The 20,694-nt window shown below is 32.9% G+C and overlaps 1 pseudogene across 1 annotated transcript; it reads right to left on the bottom strand.

Annotated features, from left to right (window-relative positions):
* Nucleotides 1-694: 694 nt before the first annotated feature.
* LOC120078374 (putative O-methyltransferase 3) lies at nucleotides 695-7,486 on the bottom strand (annotated as a pseudogene). Its single transcript, XR_016529522.1, has 2 exons — nucleotides 6,616-7,486; nucleotides 695-1,146 (listed from the first exon to the last, which is right to left on the bottom strand). The product of XR_016529522.1 is annotated as a putative O-methyltransferase 3 (transcript).
* Between the last annotated feature and the right edge of the window lie 13,208 nt (nucleotides 7,487-20,694).

The raw sequence follows: 20,694 nt of genomic DNA, 5'->3' as shown, positions 1-20,694 counted from the left end.
CTAAAATTATGTCAATTTCATGCCGTAGTGGTTGATACTTTTTTCAAATAAAGGGTTCTACAACCATATAAATTCAAATTTGGTGCTAAAATTCTTTTCCCACCGGAAAAAATTGTCTTGTTCCTGATACTTTTTCATGTACCGCATATTTCGTGTATGTTTCTAACCTTTCATGTCATTTTCATGTAGGGTTGGAATTTAATTAAAAAAACTATTAGAGGAATGTCAAAATGAAATCCAACAACAAATTGTTTTGGCTCCTCAGTACAGGTATTAATATTTGTCACATCATCTTAATCTATTCACTATCTTCTTCTCGTACCCACACAAAACATTATAATCTAAGAAATACTACGTGTATCTTATATGTCACATTCGATTTTGTGCATCCAGCTATCAGTTATTTTACAATCAATTTGTCGTATGATAAATTCTTCTTACATTTTTTGTGTGAGTATAGTTGGATGGAAAAAGATAGATGTCATTTGGGTTGCACTCAAGTATTGTTCTTGTGTTGATAAAAAAAAAATAGAAATGAAAAGAAAAATAGGTGCTTCTTGGGTTACATTCATTTTTATGCATCCTACAAAATTATCCAATCATAATTTGTTATATAACAAAATTTTCTATTTTTAGAAAGAAATGTTTTTTTCTTTAAATGTTAAATGAGATGTACAAATAGAATACATCGACATTTTGAAAGGCATACAAGTAAGATTCCAATTTGAGTTAAACATAAAACATAATTTCAAATAAGTTTTCGTAACAAAGTTCCCACATACTAAGCAAATTAGTTTAGAAACTCGATCTCAAATACATCCCAACTTTGATCAACACAAATACTTATGGATAAATCTCTATAAGAGACCTTACCCCCATAATTGGGAAAATTTTGTAGCCGACAAATCCAGCATCTTTAATCAATTGAGCCCATTCTTTTTCTTCTCTTTCTTTTCCACCTACTAAAACCATCATCAACATGTCGAAGAACAGCTGAGTTTCGATTGAGTCCTCCTCCAAATTTTTGTTCCCAACTACAATATCAATCACCATCACCTTTCCTTCGTTACTATGGCTTGTGATTGCTTCTTTGCAGTTTTTCAGAATCTTCACACATTCTTCATCACTCCAATCATGTAATATCCACTATTATGTCACATACAAAATATCATATTTCTTCACAATACACAAAGAATACATTTTATAAGCTCATAATCATTTTGGAAAGATTGGAAAAAAAATCTTTACACATTCTTTGTCACTCCGATCATTTAATGTGTTAGGATTAGGGGTATAAGCAGTTCGGTTTCGCTCGATTTAGACCCTCAAACCAAACGAATCATATAAATATATCGTGTTAGGAATGACCATGTCTATCATAGCCCTTATGCATTTTATAACGAATCCCGTTAGGGATAACCATATCTATTGTAGTGCTAACGTGATGGTCATCAATATTGCGATCAAAGTTTTAAAATTTTATCGCGATAAAGATGTTTGCTGCGTGCTACGATAGATATAACCATCCTTAACACGATACGTTATAATGTGGTGGTGCACTTAAGCAAAATGTTAGATTTCATACATTTGTGAGAGGCAAATTATTAATTGAAAAAGAGCTAGGGTGACTCACCACTCGATATGTATGGATGTTAAATTGAAAGCACTGATAACAACTGTAACAACAAAAATACCAACAACAAGTAAACAAGTAAAAGTACACAATAGTTGGTAACCCAGTTCGATGATGAACACCTACATCTAGGGGTAGAAAGCCCAAAAAGGACAATCCACTAATATTAAAGAGCTATGCAATTGATAACGTAATACTTATCTCTAATACGCCAACTACTACAATGGCTCATGTAGAGCTTAACTCACACTGCACCTAGGCTCCCCCTAGATGTGAAATTCCCTCTCAACTAAACTTAGGCGCCCCATAAGTATGTTAATATTAACATATGACACTTCAGTACCCGACAGTGTGTGAGACTCCTCTCAACTTGATTATTTTCCTCTTAGATCAGTGAACTCCCTTCACGGACAACTCTTAAGTCCCCCTAAGATTGAGAACTCCTTCCTTGAAGCTGACTCTTAGGCTCCTACTAAGATCGAGAATCCCTTATCTAGCAGTAATGACTTAGGCACTCCATAACTTTGAAACCTTTCAACGTGTTGCACTCAACAGATGAAGAACACGCACAACGGAATAGTGAGCAAATAAGCAAGAACACGATATAGAATAGTTCAGCCAGAATATAGAAAAACGTCTTGCTCAGTTACACAAATGTGGCAACCCCAAATGGTTTGCAACACTCACTTTAAATAAACGAATCTAATAAAGGAAATAAGTCCTCATTTGGAATAAAAAGTTGTGCTTCAAAAAGAAACATATCAGACTAAATATCATAGTTGGATATTTTTTGATATGGAAATATTATGCAGGAAAATACTTTAATGTCACAACTGGATGTTAATACTTTATTTAAGACATCTATAGAACGACTGCCTTTGAGAAAATTATAAAGCCAACAAACAAAATCTCCAACAAAATCCCCCTTTGGCATATAATTTTTTTTTATAGGCAAAACAAAAACAAACTACCATTCAATAATAAGCATAGATGTCTGAAAGAAAGTCTTCATAAAAACAATAACATCAACAGAACAAAACAAAACAAGCTAAAACATATCGGTCTTTAGAGCAAAAACACATCATAATTAGTAGCAAAAAATAGTCAGAAACCTCCACCAAACCAAACCACAAACAACTCCCCCTTTTTGGTTGTTAACAGAACATCAACGTCATTCTCATCAGTCATGTTTTTTAAAATTCACTTTGTGCCAATAACATTCACATATTCAGGCTTAGGGACAAAGTTCAGATGTCATTCCTCATGAATTACTCAAGCTCCTCTTGCATGGCATTTATCCAACTTTCATCTGCAATAGCTTTTTTGACATTCTTTGGTTCAACAGGAGAAGTGAAGAAAATGTTGCTGATCATGTCAAGATAATTAATTTTATCCTTTCTTCTGGTCATCACTCCTTCTTCTAAGTCCCCACTAATATTACTAGAAGGATGAATTACGAACCCCAGCTGGAAGGTTGTTTGTTACAAGCTTCTGCCTGCTCTGAGATATTCTGGTTAATCTTCACTCGATTTTCTGAATTCACATCTGAAGGCATGTTAGGCGAGATGTTAGGCACATTAATATTGACAACTGAAATGATATTGAGATATTCTTCAATAGGAGGAGAACCAAGGGAAGCAGCATCATCATCAATTATAAAATTAATAGACTCCATTACAATATAAGTTCGTTTGTTGTAGACATGGTAAGCTTGATTATGTCTGAAATATCCAAGAAATATGCCTTCATCAGACTTGGAATCCCATTTTCTTCTAGTCTCTCTATCAATAAGAATATAACAAACACTTCCGCAAAGACATAAAAATATTTCAAAATTTTTAAAAATACTTGTCTTTGGTAATATATTTGTCTGAAATATATATTTCAGGTGACGCAAAGACATCGTCTGTGACAACATATTTGTCTTTGGTAAAGCTCACATTTTGTACTTGGTCGCACAACTAACTAATGTTAATTAGATTGGTAGTGAGTCATTCAACCAACATTACATCTTTCAATGGAGGAAGACCCGGATAATTGAGTTTTTCTTTCCCAATAATATTTCCACAAGCACCATCACCAAAAGTCACCTTTTTGGAACTGACAGTTTTGAGATTGGACAAATAACTCTTTTCACAAGTCATATGCCTAGAGCTTCCACTATAGAAATACCAGTCACCTTTAATAGAGAATCTGAGCGAAGTTAGAACCACATTACATTTTTTTAACATTTTTCACTCTCCACACCTGTTTGACTCTTGTCTGATTTTTATAATGGTTCTGTGAGAAATAGAGAGCACTTCTGGAATAGGTGGTTCTATAGAGAATCTTCAATAATTGATAGCGAAAAGGATGTTTGTGCCTCACCTTTCCACAATAAAGACAAACCCACATTGATCTAGTCAAGGGATTATCTTTCAGTACAATATTGTTGGTGGATGTACCTGAAAGCAGTAACGCTCGGGATCTTCAACTCTCTCAATATTTTGCTTCCCTTTTAGATTTGACTGGTTGTAATGCTGACTTCCTCTTTTAGAAAATTCAAACCCATAGTTATCACCAGTAGATTTTTCTTCTATAAAATTTTTTTCCAAAGACTCAGTTCCAGTATTCAACATTCTGATATTCTTGGTTATTGAATCCTTCTTTAACTTGAGAGAGTTCATGCTTCAAATTTGCAATAGAAGACATAAGTTTGTGATTGATTCATAAGTCAGTTCTTTTTTAATTTCCCATCCAAGGTCATGGTTTTATTATTATAAGAACCAGACCTCTTATCGAAACGTTTTAGCACACGGTTAAACTGTTTTCAAAGCAAAGAAATTGATTCAACAAGAGGATCTTCTTATTCTCTATTGTCACTTAACAACTCTTCTTTAACTGTGGATTGAAGGAAAATTCTCTTATTTTTCTTGTCAAATTTCCCATCCAAGGTCATTTCAAGGGTGAGTAAGGAGCCAAATAATTCGTCTACTTTCAACTTTGTTATATCTTGAGCTCCCTTAATGGTCATGATTTTTATGTCAAATCTCTTGGGTAGAGATCGAAGTACCATCCTGACAAGTTTTTCTTCTGAAATATTCTCTCCAAGAGCAAATGACACATTTGCAATATCTAGCAAACGTACATTGAATTCAACAAGGGATTCTTCTTCATGCATTCGAAGATGCTCAAACTTTGATGTCATCAACTGCAACCTAGACATCTTTACTTTAGATGTTCCTTTATAAGTAACAAACAATATGTCTCATGCCTCCTAAACTAAGATACAAGTGTTAATTAATCTAAATATATTGCGATCTACACCATTGAATATGGTATTCAAGGCACGAGAATTTCCCAAAGATGCTCCATCTTCTTCTCCAGAGCATTGAGATTCTGACTTCAATATTTCCTTTGCATCATCAGTTTTAATGGTAGGATAAGTCCATTCGGATACAATAGCCTTCCATGTTTTGCTATCAATCGACTTTAGAAAGGCAGTCATTTAAGCATTCCAATAAGAATAGTTTGTTTCACAAGAACGGATGGACGAGTGGTAGAGCCTCCTTCCTTGATTCATTCGATGATCGAAGCACCGGGGATAAAGGTGACTCGCTCTGATACCAATTGGAAAAGCGCTATGGTGACTCACCACTCGATATATGGATATTAAACTGAAAGCACTGACAATAACTATCACAACAAAAATACCAATAACAAGTAAACATGTAAAAGCACACAAAAGTTGGTAACCCAGTTCGGTGATAAACACCTACGTCTGGGGGGCAGAAAGCCTAGGAAAGACAATCCACTAATATTAAAGAGCTAAGTAAATTATAACGTAGTACTTATCTGTAACACACCAACTACTACAGTTGCTCACATAGAGCTTAATCCACGCTGCACCTAGGCTCCCTTAGATGTGAGACTCCCTCTCAACTAAACTTAGGCTCCTTCTAAGTATGTTAATATTAGCGTCTAACACTTCAACACCCAACAGTGTGTGAGACTTCTCTCAACTTGATTATCTACCTCTTCGATCAGTGAACTCCCTTTATCGACAACTCTTAAGTCCCCCTAAGACAGAGAACTCCTTCTCTGAAGCTGAGTCTTAGGCTCCTCATAAGACTGAGAATCCCTTCTCTGGCAGCAATAGCTTAGGCTCCCCCTAAGACCTTAAAACTCTTCAACATGTTGCATTCAATGAATGAAGAACATGCACAATAGAATAGTGAGCAAACAAGCAAGAACACGATATAGAATAGTTCGGTCGGAATACAGAAAAATGTTCTGCCCAATTACACAAATGTGGCAACCTCAAATGGTCTGCAACACTCACATTAAAGAAACAAATCCAATAAAGAAAATAAGTCCTCATTTGGAATAAAAAGTCGCGCTTCAAAAAGGAACTTATCGGACTAAATATCACAGTCGGATATTTCCAAATATGAAAAATATTCTATAGGAAAATACTCTAATGTCATAACTAGATATTAATTCTTTATTTGATATATCTGTAGAATCACTGGCTTAGAGAAAATTATAAAACCAACAAACCAAAACTCCAATATTAATCATAAAGGCACATGAGAATGAGTCATCCATACAAAAAAAAAAAATCTTGATAAATCACCAAGGGAAAGTCTAGACAAGTGTTCATAATTTCTTTTTATAATTGTTTTTGCATTGAGTGATCAAATCGTTTTTTTAATTGTGCGGTCAAAGTGAGATGCAAAAAAATTAGTGCAGTCAAGAATGACCTCAAATATTGCTAATAGGAAAATACCAAGGTTGTGTTTTTTAGTGCACCTATCTTTGGGGAGATAGTTGTCCAATAAAAGATTGTCATATGATAATTTTTTTTTTTTTTTTTTTTTTTTTTTTTTTTTTTTTTTTTTTTTTTTTTGTAAAAGAAAAGGAAGTATAGAGTTAGATACAACCTAGACTATACCCAATCATTACTCTTTGTAATATGTGACATAGTAGTTAGATTAGCTTACCTTCAAAAGAAACACATCAGCGGGAGGAATAGCTTTAAACATATCACCTTCAACATATTTGAAGTTTGGTTGATCTTCTTTCAAGTCAGTCATAACTTGGGGGAGATCAAATGCAGTGCATTCAATTTGTGGAAAAGCCTTTGCAATGGCTTTGGCCATAGTTCCAGTGCCACTACAAACATCAACCAGTGACCTAACTCCTTTAAAAAAAACCTTTATGTTTCCCCAATAACACACTCATCACCAACCTCGCATCACTCGCCATTCCTGCATTGAAAACATCTCCATCTTTTGGCTTATTGCCCATGTACTCCCAAAACAGTATTTCATGAGCCGTGTCAAATGGCGTCGGGTCATTAGTTTGGAACCAAGTTGAGAGAAATTGCCATGGCTCCACGAGGATTGGTTCCAACATGGAAAGTAGGAAAGGAGATACAGCGTAAGGATTGTCTTTAAGAAGAAGGCGAGAAGAATTGGTCAGCACATATCCTTCTTCTTGTAGAACAAAGAAGCCGGAATGAGTTAATAAACGCATCAAACGGTATATGAATTGAGTATTATTGGGATGAAGTTTGAGAGATGAAACAAGAAGAGAAAGAGGCATAGGGTTGGGGCCATGGCTGTGGATGGCGTCTGGAATCCCAAGTTAAATGGCGCATCTGAGAGACATTGAGTTGATGAAGTTGAAGATATGATTCCATATGTGAGATTGAGCTTCCAACAACTCATCTCCTCCCATTGTTAAAATCTTTCCACCATCCAAATTCATTTTTCACAACAAAAAGAGAGAAATTGTCCAAACACGTTGTGTGATGTGTCCAAATGTGATTTGGGTTTCTCCTATCAATGGATGATGCACATAAAAAAGAAAAAAGAAAAGAAAAGCCCCTAAAATGTGATGGATGATGCCCCTCGACCACCCTTTCCTTTTCCGAAGTCTTGTTAGATTAGACACAACATTTATTGTTGTAGTCCCCACCAACTGGGCTACATCTAGGCCGTACGAAAATTATTTGGAAAAGATATTGTTTTTTTAATCTATCTTTCATTTGGTTACAAAATTTCAAAATATTATATTTTTAATTATTAAGTTTTGAATTTGATTTATTTTTAGAGTTTTAAAATATGAAAATTTTAGAAAAATTATTTCAAATGGTAAAACTATTGAAAATATTTGCAAAATATAGCAAAATTTTAGAACTATCAATGATAGATGCTTCATCAGTGTCTATCAGTGATATTGATAGACACTGATAGAATCTATCATTGATAGTTATAAAATTTCGTTATATCTTATAAATATTTTGATTTATTTTTTTATATTTAAAAATAGCCCACAATTTTACGTTCGACATTTGAGATTTATTTCAATATGACGATCCCTAGATTTCAAGATTTACATTATTAACTTTGATTTTTCACTAACTTATTTTGATGTTTGACATTTCAGTCTATTAATTAATATAAATAATTATGAAGGGAAGAAAAATAGTGAAAAACTCAACCAATTTTAATTCTTTTAAATATATTAATAGACCTTAACATTTAAGATTGAAAGTGAGCATTTAGCAAAAATAGAAGTTAGAAGTTGTACTACATTGAAACTTAGAAGACCATATTAAAAAACAAAAAATCAAATTTCAAACGTAAAATTGTAATATTTTAAAACCAAATGACTAAATTCAAAATACAGTTACTAAAAGTATAACATTTTGAAATTTTATAACTAAATAGAAACTAAACCCAAAACCTAAGAACCAAAAAAGTATTTTTGTTTTTTTATAAATATTTCATACTACCACTATTCATTATTTATAATTAAAGAAACCATCATTATTTTAATATGGTTCTTTTAGTATTTTTGTTTTGTGTTTTCAGCAAATTTCTTCAAATTTCTTCTCTTCTTTTTACACATTATCCTTATTAATTTTCTTTATTAGTATCTCGTGACATAATAATTTTTAAATTTTATTCGTTCCTGTGTTCTTTTTTCTCTCTTAATAAAATACTATTACAAATTAGAATCAACGGCTCCATCATGCATACATCACGAGTATATGCTGTAGGTACTTTTTTTTTAAAAATTTTATTATGAAAAATATTTAGTTGCATCTTACAATAATATCTATTTTTGTATATTTTATCCAATTGATCAATTATAGTTTGACAAATAGAAAATATCTGTTGCTTCTTTTTTTCTTTTTTTTTTTCTTTTTATTTATTTTAACTTTTAAATAGAGTGAGATGCACAAAAATGAGTACATCTCGAGATGCATCCAAATATTATCTTTACATTTATATTAAGGATGTGAATTTCTTCTCTATTTTATTTAGTGATGTTAACTGATTGGATTGATTATTAAAAGTGTATTTTTTTTATAAAAAAAATTAGTTTTATATTAAATTATTGGTATATTTTAATTAATACATCGTGAATAAATTTAATTTGTTATGGGTGATTTTACACTGGAGGATATAATTTACATAAAATAAGGATGAAGTAATAAGGCCAAGAAAATAAAATGATTTTTCAGGCCTAGATGAGAGGGTTAGCTCGAGTTAAGGTGCAAATTAATGTCCTCTCAGCCTCATCCAAGGTCAAGGCTGATGGTGGCAAAATAACTAATAGGGCATATCTCGTGTATGTCCCGATCCAAAGTATCATCCTATAAATCAAAATGCACCTAAGGGAAAAGGTGCTTGAGATCGTCCTAGCCAGATGCACAATAGATCACGACCTCTGATCGGGTGGGAAGAAGAATTATCTCAGAGTAACTCTAAAACTTATTGAGACAATATAAGCATAATATTAAATTTCCATCGCATATCAATATTTCCATCGACATCAACATGAGGGTGAATCTATATGTACATTATATCCAGAAAAATCTACGAAACATAATAATTAAGCAACAAAATATCACTAATGTAAATTATAGAGATGTTAATTTATTTAAAAATCATAAAATGTTTATTTGTTAATTTAACTTTATTTTTGAATTTTTTGTTTTTATAATTTTTCTAGAAATATCCATCAAAGTCAAAATTTATTGATATTTCCATCGAAATTTTCATAGAACTAAAACCTCGATATTTCAGTCGATATCGACATTTTAAACATTTTGAATATAAGTCAACTACTCCTATAAATATATGGTTATAGCTCAAGACAACAAGTTCATTCTCCACACTCACAAAATATATTTTATTTTTTTGCACTAGTTCACTGTCCAAATTAATCATTGTGGCAAGCTGTGAGGAAATTAAATCAATTTATCATCTCTGACTTTTGTATTGGGCATGATCCATTTTTTGGATTATTTAAATAGGGGTATTTTGAAAGTTAATTGGAGAAAATGGGTAGTTTCTAACTTATTTAAGAAAAATAAATGGTTTTTTTTGTCCTCATCCGAGTACGCCTCTTGAAGAGATGCATTCTGGAATATTTTATTATTTTTTTAGTCTCGTACGTCGTATTTAAAATAAATAAACCGGTATTTGGGAATATTTTATTTAATTTTTTTCCCCGTACGCCGCATTAATGCGTCTGTTGAACACAAACGTTTAGTAATCATTTAGTAAATTACTATACGATCGTTTAGTAAATTATACACGATCGCACATAATCGCTTAGTAAATTATCCTTGATCGCTTAGTAAATTATACATGATCGCTTAGTAAATTATACACGATCGCTTAGTAATTTTAACACAAATTTATCTAAACGATCGCTTGGTTATTTATTTGCTTAGTTAAACGTACAACACCAATTGTATTCTATAAATTTAGCATAAACCTAAACGATCATGGAACAATTAGCTAAATGATCGTTTAGTATTCTCTAAACAATCGCTTAATAAAACCTAAACGATCGCTTAATATTAACAAAATAAAGAACAGTACTAAGCGGCTACGGTTTTTTTTATATATATATATTTTTCACAATAAATTTAATGATAACATAGCTATTTACAGGAGATGGCACCCTAGAATGTTTAAAGACAAAATTGTACAACCCTAGGATGATAACATAACATAGTTATTTTGTCTTTTCTTCTTATGTATTAAATATTTTGCCAATTAATGAACAACATACATAAACTGGGCATATTTATGTCATAAACCATTTGACGATTGCAAACCAAACGACCAACCTCCTTTTTCATAGCAAACGAGTGACCCACGACTTTCTTCCACCTCAGTTTCCACCATTATTTTGGAGATACGACAAAAATGATTATGATATTTAAAAGTTATTTTTTTAAAAGAAAAATTAGATATGCAATTCTTTAAAAAAAACAAAATTAATATAATTTTAAAGATTTTATCTAAAATAGAAGCTATATTTTGTTATACTGTATTTTAGAAGCTAGAGATTATCTCTCAAATGGCATTTTGGGTATACTCCTAAAACCTTAGACGTGAAGATGGCGTGAGGTGCCATAATTATGAAAAATATTATACTAAGGTCACATTCATCAAATCGTAATGAAAATCGGTATAATTATAATAAATTTTTATTGATTGATCAATTATAATGAGTTTGAATCGCAAATATAATTAGATTGATTTTGATCGTATTTACTTAAAATTATGAATTTTTTCAAATGGTAACAGTAATGGTAGTAGTAATGGTATTTTCAACTATAATTGTAATAACAATGATAGCCATAATGGTAACTATAACGATAACGGTAATGATAAGAAATTCTCAGATACAATCGGATCGAGTACTCTTTATTCATCAATCAAATTGTCTTATTTCACTACAGATTTAGATGTGGGACTCATATGTCAATACAAATATATAACACAAGTAAACAATATAAAAAATAATCAAATGGGATCTACTTTTTTTTTTATCCGTTTTTAATGAACATGATCTAAATGAAGGGTCCAAATTCCCTAAAAAAATTACTGTAGTGTTTTACACATTTTTTTCACCAAACATTACACGTGTATACCTAAAAGAAAAACTACACACTACCTTACTTTTCACTCACGAACGAACAGAAGAGAAATTGAAAAAGTTGTTTATTGACTTTAGGGGTATTCAAAAAAATCAAAGACCCGAAAAATCGAGCAACCCAATCCAACCCAGCTAATTTAGGTTGGTTAAAAAAAATTGGTTTGGTTTGGGTTTTTTTTTAATGAACCCGAATAGGTTGGTTCATAGGAAAACCGTTCGGTTCGAATTTTCACCGACCTAGAGACTAGACGATCGCTTAACAAGTCCAAACGATCATTTACAAAATACTATACGATCGTTGAGCGCGATCGCTGAGCTCCACTACACGATCGCTAAGTAACAAAATGCTATACGATCGCCTACCCAATTCTAGACAATCGCCTACCAAATGCTACACGATCACTGGGCTCGGCTACACGAACGTTGAGCTCAGCTAAACGATCGCTTAGCTCTGCTACACGAACGCTGAGTAACAAAATGTTATACGATCACCTACCCAATGCTATACGATTGCCTACCCAATGCTATACGATCACCTACCAAATGCTATGCGATCGCTGAGCTTGGCTACACGATCGCTGAGTAACAAAATGTTATACGATCACCTACCCAATGTTATACGATTGCCTACCAAATGCTACATGATCGGTGCTCGGCTACACGATCGCTGAGTAACAAAATGCTATACGATCGCCTACCCAGTGTTATACGATCGCCTACCAAATGTTATATGGTCACTAAGCTCGGCTACACGATCGCTGAGTAACACTAGACGATCGCCCACGAAGACCCCGCGATCGCTTGCCTGGAACTACCAAATGCTATATGATTCGCCTACTAAATTGGAGGCCTATCAAATATCTGAAATATTTCTTCAATCTCCTCTTTGTTTAAGGGAACCAATGGAACCAAATCAACCCAACCCATTTTTTTTGGATTGGTTTGGTTTGGGTTCATAATTGAATTAGTTTGGGTTAGAAAAATACACAAACCGAAGCATAGGGTTGAATCTAAAATATCCCTAAACTCAACCCAACCCCACCCACGAACACCCCTAATTGACTTCATAAAATGTGAAATGCATAATACAAAGGAGGAGATGAAAAGATTGAAATATTGTCAGAAATAGAATCCTCACGTTTTTTTATTTTTCAAAACTAAGAACTTTTTTTAAATTCATTAAAATAGTTTTTTCAGATTTAGTTAGAAAATTAATCTTTTTTCCTCTTATCAATTGTTTTGAATTTTCTCGGTGTTGTGCACTATTATGTAATATTTACAAATTTGATATCAAAGTTTATCTAATTTTTCAAATCTTTTGCCCAAATATCAAATTTTGTAAAAACATTAACTAAGATTTGGAAAATATAAAGAATCTCAGTGCTATCTCGGGCAAGATTAACATTGATATTCTATATATTTGGATTTTCTGGGTAAAATCTTAGATACAATAACACCGAAATTCTTTATATTTTCCAAATCTTACTCAATTTTCACAAAATTTGATCTTTTCTAAAATTTAAAAATCACAATGCAATCATCTAAAGTCCATTGAAAAAAATCATTTTGATAATTGATAAATCCGGAGGAATTTCTAGTACTATGGTAGTATAGAAAATTTTTCATACTACCCCCATTTATTGCTTGCCACAAGAGTGGCATTTAAAAATAATGTGGGATCCACAAAATAAATAATAAATTAATAAATCATTTACTGACGTGTCAAATGATGAATATGGATAGTATGTACTATGTTAGTACTAGATTTTTTCCGATAACTCTATTTTGAAATTTGAAAATTCAGATAATTATGGAAACATAAATTGTGTGAAAATTTTGAAAAATTACGTAAGATTTGATCAAATTAGAGAAAATTTGAAAAGATATAAGATTTGGTATAAGATTTGAAAAGATTAAATAATATTTGAAAAAATTAGTGGAATTTCACTTTAAATACTACTTGAGATTTCACAAGAGAAAACCCAAAACAATTAATAGGAGGAAAAATAGCTAATTTTTTAACTGAATCTCAATGATGAATCTCAATCGAGATTGAATGAGAAAAACTAGTTGACTTTTAAAAAAAAAACTAGTTGAGTTTTCAAAAAGTATGGTAGTTTTGAAAAGTGAAACTTAGAATATGTTATTTCTTATAATTTTCCAAAAAACTTTTGTTTTAGTTCTTCAATGGTGCAAAGCAAGTTGATGCTACGTCCACTTTAGTAAAGGGAGCCTCCATTTTATTCCGATCAACTTCTTGGATTGAAAACTAGAAAGGAAAATTGTCCGAAGTAATCTCTTCAAATTTTCATGTTAAACTAGCATGTTTTTTGTTCAACTAGTTTTTTCTGTCCATCTCAAGCAAGATCGGTCATTGAAATTCAGTTAAAAAATCAATTTTTTTCTAACTTATCGATTGATTTAGACCTTCTTGGTACATCTCGGTCATTATCCATCTACATTCATCTAATTTTTTTAAAATATTATGTAATCTTTCTAAATCTTATACCAAATGATCTTATACATTTTCAAATATTCTAGTAGTTAACTTATCTTTACCAAATATTATAATGTAATTTTTTAAAAATATTTAGTTCATTTTATGTTTCCACAATTATATGAATTTTCAAAATTTCAAATGAATTTACCAATTATACAAATGAATCTCAAGTGATTACATTTTTATTTTAAAATTTTTGGGAAAGATTAAATTTTGCAAAATTAAAAAGCTAAGATATGAAAAATATATAAAATCTCAATACTAATCTCGAGTAGATTAACATCGTGATTTTATATATTTGAGCTTTCTCGGTACATTCTCGAACAAATTAACACCGAGATTCTATATAATCTCTCACATTTTACTTAATCTTTTGCAAGATTGATTTTTCTCAAATTTTAAAAATCACAAGTTGATCAATTAAAAACCATTTGGATATTTGAACATTCAATAACCGTGAAACATAAATTGAGCTAAAGATTTGAAAAGTTACGTAAATTTTTTATATAATATTTGGCTGAATTTGTAGAAAATCTTAAAATATATAAGATTTGGTATAAGATTTTGGAAGATTATATTATATTTGAAAAAATTAACCGAATCTCGATGTGTAATGGTCGGGATGTACTGAGAAAGCCCAAATTAATCGATAAGTTAAAAAAAATTAATTTTTTTAAAGTAAATCTTGATGGTCAATCTCAATTTAGATAGATCAAGAAAAACTATTCTAACAAGTTTTAGAAAAAGATGGTAGTTTTGAAAAGCGAAAACTTGAAGACGCTATTTCTCACTCTAGATGAGTTTTTCACAATCACTCTTTTAGCTATTTGTTGGGCTTGATGGGCTAGAAAGAATAATTTCTTATTGAAACAAAGTTATTTGGGCTTTAGTTGAAAGCCTGGCCCGAATTAAAACAAAACCACTGATGGAATTTGATCTAAAACAAAACCGTGTGCTAAAAGCACAATCCTCGTGAAGATTGTTCTTCACCCTACACTTTGATGGTTACGATTCACCTCAAGCACTCAGGGAATTGAAGACACTTTAATGACTAACCCTATTCTTTTCTTTCTTGCAGAAGAAAACGAGAGAGAAAAAGGGAAAAACAAGAGGGAGATGCTGCAGAGATTCGTCTAGACGATGAAGGTGCTGCCGAGTTTTGTCTAGACGATGGAGGTGCTGAGGTAAACGATCAGAAGATAAAGAAGATAAAGGAAGAGGAAGAACACCAAGAATTTTTACGTGGTTCGGCCAAAGGGAGTCTACATCCATGGAGAAGCTGATGATTTCTTGATCGTGGAGCTACAACAAGAATTACAAGTTGAGTATTTTTAGCTATATCAATCTCTCAATCTTCTTTCCACTCATGTATGTACAAGAAGTTTACAGATGTATTTAAAGACAACTTGTAACTAATTTTTTAACAACCTTTGAAGTTGTTTTTCATAGCTTGTAATAAAAAACTCCACCTTGAAAGAAAACTTCAAGTTGTTTCTTCAGCTTCTTTGTACTGAATCTCTTCTTCTTTTAACCTTTGTCTCTCAGCTCAAACCCTATAATATCAAGCCATTTTTGAAGTTTGAACTGAGTGACAGTCTTTGTCAACATGTCGGAGGCATTCTCTGAGGTATGAACTTTCAACACTTCTATTTGCTGTCCTTCAATCTGTTCTCGAATGAAATGGTATTTTACATCTATATGCTTTGTTCTGTTATAATACTGTAGATGCTTTGATAAATGTATGGTACTCTAATTATCGCAAAATATTTTTACTGTATTCTGTTTGATCTTAAAATCACTTAGGAGACCCTTTAGCCATAAACCCTTTTTTACTGCATCTGAGAGAGCAATAAACTCTGCCTCAGTAGTAGAAAGGGCTATTACTTATTGCAATGTAGCCTTTCAGCTTAGAACACACCTTCCATATAGGAAGATATAACCTGATAAAGATCTTCGTCTAGGTCTCCAACATAGTCAGAGTCAACATACCCAATTAGTGGTTCTCTGTCTGATAGTTGTTGATACATTAGTTTAGCACTTGTAGTGCCTTTAAGGTACCTCATTATCCACTTAGTTGCCTCCCAGTGCCTCTTACCTGAATTAGCCATATATCTACTTACCAAACTAGTAGCATAAGCAATATCCGGCCTTGTAGACACCATTAGATACATTAGGCTTCCCATAACTTGGGAATAGGGAATAGTTGACATTACCTTCAGATGTTCAATGTCAGATTCTTTAGGTGAATTCTTTGCTGAAAGTTTGAAATGATTAGCAATAGGAGTACAAACTGATTTAGCCTCTGTCATATGATATTTCTTAAGCAATTTCTGAAAATATTGTGACTGATCAATGCTGAGAATGTTTTATTTTCTGTTTCTGATTATATTAATGCCTAGTATTCTTTTTGCATGGCCCATGTCTTTCATTTCAAATTCTGACTTGAGTAGATCTTTGACTTTATTTAATTCTTGCATAGTTGTTCCTGATAATAGCATATCATCCACATAGTGTAACAAATAGATAGGATGAATGTAGGTGTCAGTGTTTCAGCTATCATAGGAACTCTTATTAAAGCCATTCTTTTGCATAAAGTCACTGAATCTTCTGTTCCAGCACCTAGGTGACTGTTTAAGGCCATAGATAGACCTTTTAAGTAGGCAAACATGGTCTTCTTTCCCTCTGACCTCATACCCCTTAGGTTGGCTCATGTAGATAACTTCTTCTAGAAAACCATGTAGAAAAGTTGTTTTAACATCAAGTTGCTCTAGCTCTAGATCATTTTGAGCCACAATAGACAGTAAGAGTCTGATAGAAGTTTTCTTGACCACTGGAGACTCATTGAAATCAACACCTAGTCTTTGAGTAAATCCCTTAGCTACCAACCTAGCTTTATATCTAGGTCCTTGATTATTAGGGAATCCCTCCTTCAATTTGTACACCCATTTGGATGCAATTGGTTTGTAACCTTTGGGCAAAAGTGTCAACTCCCAAGTGTTATTTTTTACTAGTGAATCAACTTCTTCATTCATTTCTTCTATCCACAACTTAGCTTTAGCTTTAGGACAACTCACTGCTTCTTCAAAAGTTGAGGGTTCTGCTTCATTATATAGATCTGAAGTATTTAGAGCTAAGTAGTCATCATATCTTGAAGGTGGCACAATAATTCTTCTTTGTCTATCTCTAGCTAGGTTGTACCCCCTAAAATCTGGTTCTTCTTACTCTGGATCAGAAATAACATCTTCTACTTCTTCTTCAAGATGAGGTAGTTGATCAAAAAGTGATTCTGAGCTTGAAGGATCAGAGCTAGGGTTGAGAACTTGCTCCACCTCAATTGTATCATTATTCCTTTGAGGTACTGTAACATTAGATGTAGATCCTTGCATAAACATCTCAGCCTCCCTGAAAATAACATCTCTACTTGTAATACATCTCTTCTCTGCCACATTCTAAATCCCTTTACTCCTTCTGTGAAACCTAACAACATACATTTTATATCTCGGGCATCTAATTTTCCCTTGTTCTGATGGACAAATCCAATGCAACCAAACACCCTTAGATTATTTAGGCTTGGAGGTTATTTGGTCCACCTTTCTTCAAGAGTTAAAAGATTAAGAGATGCATGAGGGAATCTGTTTAGGGTATAGACAATATAAGATGCTGCCTCAACCCAAAATTTCTCAGGGAGAATTATATCTGACAGTAGGCTTCTTACTCTTTCCATAATAGTTTTATTCAATCTCTTTGCCACCCCATTTTACTGAAGTGTATACCTAACAATCTTGTGTCTAGTAATACCCTGTTGTCTACAAAAAATATTAAAATCTTCTGCACAGAACTCAAGCCCATTGTCAGTTCTTAGACATTTAATTTGATTGTTAGATATTTTTTCAACCATAGTCTTCCATTCTTTGAACTTATCAAACACTAAGTCTTTAGATTTAAGGAAATGTATCCAACATTTTCTAGAATAATCATCCACAAAGGTTAAGAAGTACATGGCTCCACTCAAGAATTGGAAAGGTGAGGGACCCCATAGGTCCGAATGCACATAATCAAGGATGGCCTTGGTTGTATGCTGAGCCATTACAAAACTCTGCCTTGTAGCCTTGCCTATCACACAGTGTTCACAGAAGGATAGGCTTTGATGAATTCCCTTAATAGAATTCCTTGTTTAGCAAGAGCTTGTAGACCTTTGGCACTAATGTGTGAGAGTTTTTTGTGCCAAAGATCTCCTTCAGTAGGCTGCTTCTGAATTATAACCAAAGCTGAATGCATTTTCTGAACTCCTTGAACAATATAGACACCATTTATCTTAACCCCTCTGAGAATAGGCTTGTTGTTCTTCAAAAATTTACAGTAGCCTTCCTTTCCTCTGTATTCACAACCAATCGAATCAAGCATGCCTAGTGAAATCTTCAAGTTTGAGTGATACATCTTCAAGTTCGAGTGATACAGAACCAATACGAACCACTGAACATGAGTTATTATTATCTATGTAAACTGAGCCTCCATCCAATTCTCTATAAGTGCTGACCAGTCTTTGTGGGGTGTCATGTGAAAAGAACACCTTGAGTCTAGAACCCAATCTAGGTTCTTATTAGATTCTTCATATGCCTTTAAATTTGATGTAACTAGGGCATCTGAATAGAAGTAAGAATCCTCACAAACTGAAGCTTCACCTGATTGATTTTGTTGGACTTTCTGTTGAGGCTGTGATTGCTTGTTCTTCTGCTCATTTTTCCATTTCAATGTTCTACAATTCTTGATTAGATGTTCTAACTTTTTGCAATATTTACATCTAATCTTGGTTTTTTCTTTGCCCTCTTTTGTTGAGTTTTGCTTCCCCTTTTTCTTATTTTTTTTTTAGACTTTCCCTTGACAAATAAACCCTCAGCACTGGGCTTATCTTCCTTGCTGGTTAGAAGCTCCATCTCTCTGATTTTAGGGGCTGAAATGATAATATCAGTAGTTAGAGAGTCTCTATCATACTTTAGGGCAGCCTTGACATCCTTATAGGAATTCGGAAGTGAGTTTAGAAATACAAAGACTTCATTATCTACCCCAATCTCTTCTCCTTGAGTCTTGAATTTAGTAGTAATTCTTTTAAAGTCATCTAAGTTTCCTGTCAAGGATTTCAAAGAACTCATTTTGAGGGTGAAAAACCTTTCCCTTAGGAAAATCTTGTTGGGAAGATTCTTTGTCTCATAGAGCTCATTCAGCTTACTCCACATCTTGAATGTTGTTTCTTGGTCGATCACTTGTCTTAAAAACCTGTCTGACAAATTAAGAACAAGTGTGCCATGAGTAATTAACTCAATGTTTTCCTTTTCTTCTTTTGTTGCAATAGTAGGTAGCTTGGCTGGATCTTCAAGGGCTTTATGAACCCTTTGTTGCCCTAAAATGGGTTTGAACTTGGCTTTCCACAAGCTAATGTCTTCTTTCTCATCAAACTTTTCAATATCATATCTTGCTACTACCATTTCTCTGTCTGAAAGCTCCAAGATTTTGTTTCTTTAGAATCTTTGACTAATCTTGAAGTTTTCATGTAGGCTCTAATACCACTTGTTGGGCTTGATGGGCTTGAAAGAACAATTGCTAATTGAAACAAAGTTATTTGGGCTTTAGTTGACAGCCTGGCCCTAATTAAAACCAAAATCACTAATGAAATTTGATCTAAAACAAAACCGTGTGCTAAAAGCACAATCTTCGTGAAGATTGATCTTTACCATACACTTTGATGGTTACGATTCACCTCAAGCACTCAGGGAATTGAAAACATTTTAATGACCAACCCTATTCTTTTCTTTCTTGTAGAAGAAAACGAGAGAGAAAAGAGGAAAAAACCAGAGGGAGATGCTGCCGAGATTCGTTTAGACAATGGAGGTGCTGCCGATTTTCATCTAGACAATGGAGGTGCTAAGGTAAACGATCAGAAGATAAAGAAGATAAAGGAAGAGGAAACACACCAATAATTTTTACATGGTCTGGCCAAAGGGAGCCTACATCCACGAAGAAGCTGATGATTTCTTGATCGGGGAGCTACAACAAGAATTACAAGATGAGTATTTTTAGCTATCTCGATCTCTCAATCTTTTTTCCACTCATGTATGTACAAGAAGTTTACAGATGTATTTAAAGACAGCTTGTAACTAATTTTCTAACAACCGTTTGAGTTGTTTTTCATAGCTTGTAATAACACTATTTCTACTCTTTCATCTAGCTTTTATAATGAGTGAGAGGTTTAAAATAATAAAAGAAATTATATGTTGCAACAGGTTTCACAAAGGTTAAGAGTAACCGGTTTCAACAATCTCCACCTTGAAAGCAACTAGAATTTTATGACTCCCATGCTAAAGTCTTGTTCATCCTTTTTTAGGTAAGTCAAAGCCGATTAGTTCTAGAAATTTAAACAATTTGAGATGAAGAATAGACTTTATCAACATGTTTGTAGCATTATCTGAGGTATGAACCTTTAAGACTTCAATCTTACCATTTTCGATTTATTCTATGATAAACTTTTTAGTACAATAAAATGATATTTTACATCAATATGTTTATGAAAGAACTGAATCCCAATGCAGAAGCGTTTTATCGGTTTTATTTTTGA

This window comes from Benincasa hispida, chromosome 5 (assembly GCF_027475165.1).
Source record: "Benincasa hispida cultivar pf3 chromosome 5, pf3_genome.v1.1, whole genome shotgun sequence".
Classification (NCBI taxonomy): Eukaryota; Viridiplantae; Streptophyta; class Magnoliopsida; order Cucurbitales; family Cucurbitaceae; genus Benincasa; species Benincasa hispida.
The sequence above is the reverse complement of the archived record's forward strand: the minus strand, read 5'-3'. Positions and strand labels throughout refer to the sequence as shown.